The sequence below is a fragment of the Canis aureus genome, chromosome 1 (assembly GCF_053574225.1).
Source record: "Canis aureus isolate CA01 chromosome 1, VMU_Caureus_v.1.0, whole genome shotgun sequence".
Classification (NCBI taxonomy): domain Eukaryota; kingdom Metazoa; phylum Chordata; class Mammalia; order Carnivora; family Canidae; genus Canis; species Canis aureus.
The window spans coordinates 30,688,297-30,700,324 of NC_135611.1; positions in this window are offsets into that span (position 1 = coordinate 30,688,297).

Genomic DNA, 12,028 nt, shown 5'->3' on the forward strand with positions numbered 1-12,028 from the left:
TTGAAATAGGGAAACTAGCAGTAAGAACAAAAACAACAGAGAACCAGCCCAGAACTAAAAGAAATTGCTCCATATGCCAACTTCTCACTTAGGTAACAAAGAGATTGATAAGGCAAAACTTCTTGATTAGTCAGACACTAACATTGACCCATATAAATATGCATTTGAGTACATCGTACATTCATTACTAAAATGGTTTTTGACCATGTCAAATTTCCTACCTAGGAATTGTCATATAATGTTGTTGAAAATGCTACTTTTTGTTTATAAAGGTATAAGAGCTGACAGCCAGTTGATAGGTATATACCATAGAACTTTTCCCAATGATTTTCACAATTTTCATGGGATTGGCTTATCATCTAGATAATAGAAGAAAATCCAAGTAATAGAGTCCTGACTTCTAGTATAAAAAATGAAAGAGAGCAGCTAAAATCTCTAGGGAGATGGTGAAATGTCACAATTAGAGCCATGTTATTTTTTATTTTTTTTATTTATTTTTTATTGGTGTTCAATTTGCCAACATATAGAATAACACCCAGTGCTCATCCCATCAAGTTAGAGTCATGTTATTAAGAATAAGGCTGACTGGAGTCATATAATAAATGAAGAACCTATAGGATTGATAGCTTGTTATAGGGCCAGGATCATACATTCCAAACCAAATCCTATTTAATATACATGTGGTTAACTTTTGCTGTTATTGTGCCATTATGCACTGTTCTTCAGGAATGAAAACAGTCAAGCTCCTTTCTCTATAAGTGCTCTCATGGTGCCAGAGTGAAAAAACCCAGGCAGGGCCCCAGTACCTGTCCAGAAATGAAGAGAAGTTGCTAGAAAACAGCCATGACAGACAAACAAGATCTTGGGCATCTTGTAAACTTATAGTAGGTATAATATGATGGTAGAAATGGTAGCTTCAGCCAACTCGCAAAGTAAAACACCTTCAACCCACTCCTTTGACTAATGCCACCTCTGTTTGGTACAAGGCAATAAAAACAAAACTTAGAAAAGAAACCCCGTATTACCAGTGTGCCTGCAACCCCTAGTGTGATCTAGACAGGGAAACTGGGTGGGAGGGGTGGAAATGGGGTAGAAGTTCCTCTTAAACCCAAACTTCCCAGAAAAGTTTTGCCTGAAGTTGTAAAAGTATTGGTAAATTTTTAATGAATTTACTCAATGTTTTACAAACACTACTCTTAAGAGCTTTGTCTCACCAGAAGCAGAAGTGTCCAGCATTGTGGGATACCAAGGCCCCCAGGGTATTTCCAGCCAGCAGGGAAAGGCAACATAATCATCGAGCAAAGGAAATATCATTCTTGTGCATTACCCAAGAATTGTTGTTTCGTCCCAACAGGCTTTAGTAGGGTAGAGAAGCTTAGGAGAGTGATGTAGAGACTGTCTGCCCCCAGACAGACCCTGCAAATCAGCATTTACCTTAGAGAATTCACCACTTCTGCAAATCTGGTTCATAATCTTGTCAGTGTAGAAATGATCTTGTAAGTGTCCCAGGTTGGCTAGAGTTGAGCTGCTGACTCATTTAAACAAAGCCTGAAGGATATGACCTACAAAGCTAGAAGGCTAATTTAGAATTTTATGTTCATGTTGGCCTGAGTAGCCCCCCCTCTCTACTTTGACCAAGCTATATTACCACCAAATTGGTGAGCATGGGCAAGAACCAAGGTAATGGGAGCACAATTGTTCTGGGTTCTGTGGCCTGTTTTATTCACCTCCATATCAGAGATAAATAGACTTGCCAGTCAGACCCTATACATAGCCACTGATAGAGTACCTTCTTCTGGGATACATGCCTTTGTGAGTGTTTTTCTCTGTGTCCATGCTCATTAATGCCTCTTCTGATTGACATTTCTTTTTTTATTTAATGTGACTACTTTCCCTTAGGTTTATCAATAGGCATTCAATAGAGTTACTTTCTACGGCTATGTTGGTCGGGTGTGCTGATTTCTTAATTTAACTCATAGAGGGCAGTCCTGTTTCAAGTCGTTAGCGGTGCTTACTGAAGTGCCACTTCTATTATGAAAGGAAGTATATGAAGACATTTGATGAAAACCTTAAAACCCCTGGTTCCCTGAGAACTGGTTAGCTCATGGAAGGAGGCAATGCCCAAGAATAAGACAGAAAAGTGTTATCAGGATGACTGTGCACTGGGTTTTTTTTTTTTTTTTTTATCCTTAAGGGGATATTGGTTATGGGATCACTAAGATGTGACAATCAAAGGAGGAAGAAGGAAGGGGAAAAGATATTAATCAACACCTGCCATTGGAAGGTGTGGCAACCACATGGTAGTTCTTACTTGACAGCTTCTGACTCAGGTGCTGTCTCTTACTGAACACCTATCATATTCAAGGTACAGAACTCTGTGCTATGATACTTTCAGAGAAAAGAGGGATGGCTTGTCACAAATGATTAATGAACTTTGCTCTTTTTGCCCTGCCAGTAGGTCAGTTTTTTTTCCTCATCAGCATGGAATATCCCGAGGTGGGGAAGGGCAGGAGATTAGGGAGATTGGTAGGGAAAGAATGCAAAGAGAGCTAAGATAATAATCACCTTCCAGCATTCCATAATAGGAGTCTGCAGTGTAACATTAGCTTTACAAACTTGCCTAACATTTTGAGAAAAGATAGTCACAATGTCTTTACCCTGTCACCTAGCAATGAGCTTGCCTGGTCAACTAGATCCCAGAATTTTACATAAGGTAATTCAAAAACAGGAAGTTGGTTAGTGAAGGCCAGTTTGTGTGGTGGGGAAGGGGGTCTGTCTCTGACCCCAGAGAAGTGGGAAGAAGAAAAGAAGGAAGGAAGGTGTGGGAGTCTGATAGCCAGATGAGTGTCCCTTTCACCCCTCCTGTCTTCTGGCCTTGAGTGGGACTGTGTGTAGTCAGTTCTCCTTACTCATTTTAGTTCTGTTCTATAAAATACCACGAACTGAATTAGCAAATACTCGATCACTGTTCCTTGGAGACATTCATGGTTAAGTTTCTGTGAGCCTCTGATCACATCCTTTTTCCTTTAAAATAGTTTTTTGTTTGTTTTGTTTTTTAGAGCAGTTTTAGGTGCATAGCAAAATTGAGCAGAAAGTATAGAATGCTCCCATATTCCTCCTGCCCCTACATACTCATACTAGTCTCCTGGACTAGTATACTTGTTACAGTTGAGGAACCTATACTGACACATCAGAATCATCCAAAGCCCAGAGCTTATATTAGAGTCCACCCCTGGTATCCTATATTCTATGGGTTTTGACAAGCAATGACACATATCCACCATTATAATATCATACAGAATAGTTTCATTGCTTAAAAATCTCCTGTGCTCCATGTATCATCCCTCCCCTCCCTCATCCCCTGGCAACCAATAATCTTTCACTGCCTTCATAGTTTTGCCTTTTCCAGAAAGTCACAGAGTTGGAATCATACAGTCGGTAGCCTTTTCAGATTGGCTTCTTTCACTTGGTAATATACATTTCAGTTCCCCATCCACCATATTTTTTCATGGCTTGATAGCACATTTCTTTTTAATGCTGAATAATATTCCATTGTCTGGGTATACCTCAGTGTGATGGACTAAATTATGTCCCATATTCATATGCTAAACCTCTAACACCCAGTGTGACTGTATTTGGAGACAAGGCCTTTACAAAGGTAATTAAGGCTAAACAAGTTCATGAGGTCATAAAGGTGGAGCCGTAATTGATAGGACTGATGCCCTTATAAGAAGGAGAGACATGTTCACACAGAAGAAGGGCCATGTGAAGACAAAACGAGAAGATGGCCATCTGTATGCCAGGAAGAAATCTCTCACCAATAAGCAAATTTTTCAGCAGTTTGAGCTTGGACTTCCACTCTTTGGATCTGTGAAAAATACCAATTCTATTGTGTAAACCATCCGGGTCTGTGGTATTTTGTTATTAGCAGCTGGAGCTGACTATTACACAGCTTATTTATCTCTTCACCAACTGAAGGACATCTAGGTTGCTTCCAAGTTTTGGTAATTATGAATAAAGCTGCTATAAACATCCATTGTGCAGATTTTTGTGTGGCTGTAAGTTTTCAACTCATTTGAATAAATACTAAGGAGTGTAACCCCTAGATCACATGGTAAGAATATGTTTAGCTTTAAGAAACTGCCAAGCTATCTTCCACAGTGACTGCACCATTTGGCATTTCCCCCAGCAGTGAATGGCAGCTTCGATTGCTCCACATCCTCACCAGCATTTGGTGGTGTCACTGTTCTATATTTGGGCCATTCTAATAGGCATGTGTTAGTACCTCATTGTTGCTTTAGTTTGTATTTCCTTAATGACATATGATGTGGAGTATCTTTTCATATGCTGATTTGTGTCTATATAACTTCTTTGCTGAGGTGTCTAGATCTTTTGTCCATTTTTAAATCAGGTTGTTCATTTTCTTATTGTTGAGTTTAAATTTTGTTTTGTTTATTTTAGATAATGGTCCTTTATCACATGTGTCTTTTGCAAAATTTCTCCCACTTTGTGACTTATCTTCTCATTCTCTTGACAGCATCTTTCACAAAGCAAAAGTTTCTAATTCATTAAACAATTGATATATAACCCTGTTTTAGGTGTGTATCTATCTGTTTAAAAACACTTTGTTACCGTTGACTCATTAACATTGAACTCACAGACAATCGTTCCATAAAACATGCCTGAAGTAAGCTAACCTAACACATACTGTCTCTGTTCAGGCTGCTATAATAAAATACCACAGACTGAGTAGCTAAAACAACAGAAATTTAATTTCCCACAATTCTAGGGTCTGTAAAGTCTAAGCCCAAGGTTATGGTAGATTTCTGGTGAGAGCTTTCTTCCTGGCTTTTATTTTTCTATTTTTTTTTAAAGATTTTATTTATTTATTCATGAGAGAGACAGAGAGAGAGAGAGAGAGAGAGAGAGAGAGGCAGAGACACAGGCAGAGGGAGAAGCAGGCTCCATGCAGGGAGCCTGACGTGGGACTCAATCCCAGGACTCCAGGATCATGCCCTGTGCTGAAGGCAGTGCTAAACCCTTGAGCCACCTGGCCTGCCCTCTTCCTGGCTTTTAGATGGCCACTTTGCCCTCACCTAACCTTTCTCCCAGATGCAATTAGAGACAGTTCTCATCCCTTCTTATAACATTAGTCAGGCCTACCCAGAACACCTCATTTGACCTTATTTTCTTAGATGTTCCATCCTCAAATACAGTTATACTGGAGTGAGGGTTTCAACATATAATTTATGTTGAAAGACACAAACATTCAGCCCATCTCATATGTCTTTTCTTTATAAGGCACTTTGCAACCTCCTGCCTCTTAGTATAGCTACATAGCACTGCAGCATTACCCTCAGAGGCCATTTAAAAATCAAAATCACCAGCAGGAAGCATGAAAACATGAAATATTGGGCACTAAAAATATTGGACACTAAATAAATCATGTAAGGAATACTGGTTTAGGGGCGCCTGGGTGACTAAGTTGGTTGAGTATCCACTCTTGATTTTGACTCAGGTCATGGTCTCAGTGTTGTGAGATAGAGCCCTGCATCCAGATTTATGCTCAGTGGGGAGTCTACTTGAGATTCTCTCTCCCTCTTCCTCTGCCCCTGCTCTCTCTGTCTCATAAATAAATAAATAAATAAATAAATAAATAAATAAATAAATAAATAAAATCTTTTTTTTTTTTAAAGAATATTTGTTTACACTCACACTGTAAACAAATAAGTGAAATAAGAAGGTAGAGTGTCACCTTTTTTTTACCTCAGCTGGGTATATTCAAAATAGGGAAGTCAAATTTTTCATTCCTCTGCAAACAGCCATAAAAACATAAGTGTGCTGATTTGGGAATTAAGACAAATTTTAGTAATTAGACAAATCCACAAATATAAAAGCAGCAAATAGTAAGGATTGACTATATACATTTTAGATAAATTGAAGGAATTATTCAAAGGAAGGAGCTGCCCAACATGCTCATTTGGATCTTAGGGAGAAGTTTACACTATGCCAACATGCCATGGTCATCTAGGTACTTAAGAGGGTAGAAAAACATGAGCAGACAGGAAAGTTCTAGCCAGCCATCTGGAATCTCCCTTGTTTCTCTTTCCTTACATGATGATGAGTTGAGAGCCAGAGGACCTGCTGTGACAAAGCAAAGTGATTCTCCAGCAAAGGTTACAAGTAGAGAACCAGGACAAGAAGCTCAAGGACAGCAGAAACCTAGCTAGGAAAAAAAAAAAAAAAAAAAAACTAGCTAGGGTCTTGTAGTCCTTCAGAGTTGAAGAGAAGCAGAATCAGTGAGTAGGAAATGTTCTTAAAAAGACTTTGCTAGAACCGGAGTTTTCCAGCTGTAGATTTCAGCCCTTACGGGCAAGAGGCTACCTGGGTGGTGGCTACATACTAGAGATATGCAGATTCCTGTCAGTGCAACTCATGACCTTCATGAGGCCAGGGGCCTGTTCATACCCCACCAACACAATGGGGACCCGGTAAGTCATGCTCTCTTCGCAGCTTACACCTAGACTCCATCATTTCAACTAGGTTGTAATGCAGTGGGGAAAGCCAGGCTAACTGAGCCACTGGGCAGCTCTACCCAGAAGTGATTTCAGATAGCCTAAGGGACTCTTTAAATTACTGGGGCTTTAAATCAGATTGAACAGTTAGCTTTTGTCCCACTAACCAATAGGTGGGGACTTGGAAGGAGAGCCAATTTATTTAAAAGACAAAGAAACTCAAGGCAGGGCCTGCGCATGGCTTCTGGTGCCCTGTGTCCCACAGACTTGAGTTCTGACCGTTAATTCACCAAGATGACCAACACAAAAGGAAAGAGGAGAGGTACCCGCTATATGTTCTCTAGGTCTTTTAGAAAACATGGAGTTGTTTCTTTGGCCACATACATGTGAATCTATAAGAAAAGTGATATTGTGGACATCAAGGGAATGGGCACTGTTCCAAAAGGAATGCCCCACAAATGTTACCATGACAAAAGTGGAAGAGTCTACAGTGTTACTCAGCATGTTGTTGGCATTGTTGTAAACAAACAAGTTAAGGACAAGATTCTTGCCAAGAGAATTAATGTACGCATTGAGCATATTAAACACTCAAAGAGCTGAGATAGCTTCCTGAAGTTTATGAAGGAATATGATCAGAAAAAGAAGGAAGCCGAAGAGAAATGGACTTGGGTCCAACTGAAGTACCAGCCTGCCCCGCCCAGAGAAGCACACTGTGAGAACCAATGGAAAGGAGCCTAAACTGCTGGAACCCATTCCCTATGAATTCATGGCATGATAAATGTAAAGAAAATAAAATACCCCAGGATTGTAAAATAACTAACTAACTAAATAACTAAATAAATAAAAAGAAATTCCTTTTTCTCAGTGTATCTCAGGTATATTATGAGTTGAAATATATAGCCCAGTTTCATACACTCATACACACACACAATTTTTTAATTTGTTAAATAGTGGTCATAATCTAGTGAGGGAATAGACGCTCCATCATTAATCACAATGACAAGACAGTTTTATGAGTGCTCTAAGTGTTAGTTAGAGTGACTTGCTTTATCCAGAGGGCAGCAGTGAGCTTCGGCAATGCTGTTAACAAAGGAAGACATTGGATGGTACTCTGGAGGCTGGTGTTACTCAGTCTGAATGTCCCTGGAAGGCTGCTAAATAACATTTGAATGTAATTCTCACCCCTTCCAGTCCTGATTGCGACAGATTAATCTGTCAGGTGCACAAGCAGCAGAGCCCAGCCATAGCATCTTCTCTCCTCCCCTCACACTCTTACTCCACATCCCCTCCTGAGTCCCAGACACTTGACCTGGGCCATCTACTGTAACTGATTTTCTTAGTGGTAGTGATTGCTTCATTTTGGTCTAATCACTCCTGGAATTGCACAGCCATTCTTCATGTCTCTGATCTTGTTCTTGAGACTTAGAGCATGCTGATTATTTTTCTTTTTTTTTTTTATTTATTTGTGATAGTCATAGAGAGAGAGAGAGAGAGAGAGAGAGAGAGAGAGAGAGAGAGGGAGAGAGAGAGGCAGAGACATAGGCAGAGGGAGAAGCAGGCTCCATGCACCGGGAGCCCGATGTGGGATTCGATCCCCGGTCTCCAGGATCGCGCCCTGGGCCAAAGGCAGGCGCCAAACCGCTGTGCCACCCAGGGATCCCTCCTGCCACCCCCATCTATTTACTGCTGCTCTGCCCTATCTTGTGCCCTTGAAACCCTTGGAGGAATGCACTCAGGATTTTTGCTGCTGGCTTCCAGTCGGGTTCTACCTCTTACCTCCCTGCACCCTCCCTGCTTCCCCGCAGAGCCTCTAACATTTGCTGCATTCCTCCTTGACCACAGCCTATGCTCTGCTGGGGGCCCTCCTCATCACCCCTCATTGCTCAATGGGATTTGGTGACACCATGGCACTCCCCTTGCTCCTTCAATCCCTGTAGGTGGTGATGGTTTCCCACTGTTGCAGGTCTCTAAGTGCTTTAACAACCCCATTATTTCCCTTAAGGCTTCCCATTCCTCCATAAGTTCTTCACAGATTTTTTTTTTTTAATTCAGCTACAGGCATTGGATTCTGTTTTCTGAATGCTCCAAGTAAACTCCAATTTGTAATACTTCCTTGAGTGGTTCATAGTTCAGCCCACAGACCACCTGCTTTCAGAATCATTATAGGTGCTTGCTAAAAATACAAATTCCTGGGGCCCATCCCACCACCTTCCCAATCAGAATGTCTGGGAGAGACTAGTGGAGATCAGGCTATCCTCATCCTAACCCACACTTGAGGAGGTTCGGAACCCCATTGAAACCAAAGGCCTTTTTTTTTTCTTTTTTTTTTCCAAAGGCCTTTGTAAGAGTTTCACCTATGCTTGGAGTTGGCTAGCACCTGAGTGTGTTCTTGGGCCTGTCATAGCCTTCCAGAACCCTCAGGTAAAGCCCCATTTTATTCTTTAAGGATGAATCAAAGATTAATTATATGTATTTCAAGTGATTTAAACTTCTAAGAGAAACAGGTATCTATAAATAAGAAATTTTTGAGCCAAACCCACTACATGTTTGCAGGCTTGCCTAAGATGAATCCCTGTCTATACTCTCAGGGATACCCAAAGTGCACCTGTTAAAGGCGAGCTGAAATGTTCAGTCTAGGTTGCTAAAGCCACACAATGGTCTCTATTACAAAGTCACCCTTGTTCCTACTGCACTCACTGTTTAGGATCCTGAGAGAATTCAGAACAATAGTAAACAGAGTAGCCTAGTTACCATCTGGTTCAACTTACTGACTTTATAGAAGGGAAACCCAGCTGAAGGGGCTTGCCCAAAGTCTCACACCCAGTTGGTTTGTTTAGTGCTTTTTTTCCCTAGGTTCTCTTCCTCCAACGTGGAATTTAGGTGTTGCTTACAGACTTGTTGTAAGCAGACTAGTTGTAACAGACTTGACTCTCTGGGTCAGGGCCTTCCTCTGACATTTAAGTTGGTGACATAAGGTTGATATGTTACCTCTTCTTTGAGGCATGTATTAGTTTCCTATTGCTCATAACAAATTACACAAATTTATTGGCTTAAAACAACAATTACATATTACCTCCATAGTTTCTGTAGGTCAGAAGTCCAGGCCCAGTTGAGCTAGGTCCTTTGCTCAGGGTTTTACAAAACTGAAATAAAGGGTTGGCCTGGCTGCATTTCTTCTCCTTCCTTCCTTCCTTCCTTCCTTCCTTCCTTCCTTCCTTCCTTCTCTCTTTACTTTCTTTTAAGATTTATTTATTTATTTATTTATTTATTTATTTATTTATTTAAGAGGGGGTGGAGGGGCAGAGGAAAAGGGAGAGAGAGAAAATCTCAAGCAGACTCCCTGCTGAGCATGAAGCTCAACAGTGGTGGGGGGTGAGGGGGCTGGATCCCACAACCCCTAGTTCATGACCATGAGACCATGACCTGAGCTGAAACCAAGAGCCAGACACTTAACAGACTGAGCCATCCAATGCCCCCCATGGTTGTATTTCCTTCTGCAGCTTAGGGTCCTTTTTCCAAGTTGATATGATTGTTTGCAGAATTCAGTTCTTGTGGTTGTAGGACTGAGGCCTCTGTTCCCTGGCTTGCTGTCCAACAGGGCTGTTCTTGGTTCCTAAAGGCTACCTGCAGTTCTTTCCCATGTAGCCTCCTCCATAGTCCTCTGTCACCTTAAATTGTTCTGATTTGTTTTTTTCTTTTGGTCTCTGACTCCCAGATCCAGTTGTAATGGGCCTGTGTGATTTAGTCAGGACCGCTGGCTAGTCTCCTTTTTAGTTAACTCAAAGTCAAATGATCAGTAACCTCACCACATGTGCCCTCATGTTTAGAGGTTCTGCCTACACTGAAGGAGAGGGAATTATACAAGAAGCATTATACTAGGGGTGGGAATCTTGAGGCTATCTTAAAATTCTGCCTATCAAAAAAAAAAAAAAATTCTGCCTATCACAAGGCCTTAAGGCAGAAAACATTCATTGAGTGTTGAACGTTGGTCTAAACCCTGTTAAAAGATGAACTGGGTATAAATTCAAAATTATTAAGAGTATATTTAAGCAAACACTAATTTCAACTGGGCAGCACCAAACCAGAAGTGTCTAGGAGCATGCTCCTGACTAGAGCAAGGAGAAAGACTTATTTAAAGAAGGTAGGAAACCCAAAACAGGACATTATTTGATTGACTGTAGCTTAAAGCCTAGTTGGCTGATTGTGGTTGCTTGTCTTTGGCATTTCCATTTTGTAACCCTGAGGCATTTACAGGTTTAGAGTTTGGGTTGTTTATGCAGGCTGCCATGGTATTAGAGCCACATGGCCTAATAACCTCCGATTTAATTAACAACTCTATGCATGTTCTAATTAATAGAACGCTTACAAGAGCTCAAAGAAATATTATTATTGCCATCCTCTTTTTATAGACATGAAATGTCTTTTAGACATAAGAGCAAGTGAAAATTAAAAATAAGAGGTTTAATTCCCTCCTTTGAAAGTAAGGGAAGAGACTCCTTCCTCTCCCTTTCCTTTTAGAATTTCATTCTTTGTCTTTTTAAAACATATGCAAATCTTTTAAATAGCTATGTAAATGTACAGCCAGTCTCTAGCAACTGGAGAATGTTTCCTCAAGGACTGGGAGCCATCCCTTTGAAATGTAATCATCAAGGAAGAGAACACCTAATCTCTCACTGTCCTGGGCCTACTGGTCCCCTGATTCCAAGTTGCAAAACCCACCTAATGAAATGGGTTGGATCCCCTTATTACCTGATTGAGATTTCTTTCTGTCTTTGCAATCTTTCACTGATCACTGATTCTGGTCTAATGTTTACTTACAATTGTTTTATTTCTCTTCTACCTTTGTAGTGATGTTTTCAGGGTTGGGAAGAGATTCAGAGAAGTGTCAACGACACCTTATTGCTGACTGGCAGATTATGGGTTGTGAGTTCTAGTAGCCCATGTATCTCCCCACGTCACTGTTACAATAACTTGTAGTTTCTAAGGCCCTCTTGCTGTTGTAGAAGCTGTCCTGTGCATTGTAGATGTTTAGCAGTATACCTGGCATCTACCCACTAGATGCCAGTAGCATACCCAGTTGTGACAGTCTCCAGAAATTGCCAAATATTTGGGGGGAATAGGGGCAAAATCACTCAGGTTGAGAACCTCTCCTTTAGTGGAAGAAGGGAGGAAAACACACACACACACACACACACACACACACACACCATTTGCTTGGCTGGGAGTGGGGAAGGGAGAGAAGAAGAACCAGATGTGAAAAAGACTTTGACTTTCACAGAATGGCTGAGGACCAAAAGTCTGCTAGTTGGGGCTGCAGCCTTGTAAATCGTGTTCTTTAAGGAACAAGAAAGAAGAGACCAGGGTTGGCCGGCAGTGGCCTCACTATTTCTTCATCCTATTCTTTTTTCTGGTTTGGTTGAAGAAATGCCTGAGAAGAGCAAATCACAGTTAAAACTGTTCTCTTCACCAAAGATTTTTGCAGCTCTAGTTTGTTCTGTATTTCTCTACAGTGA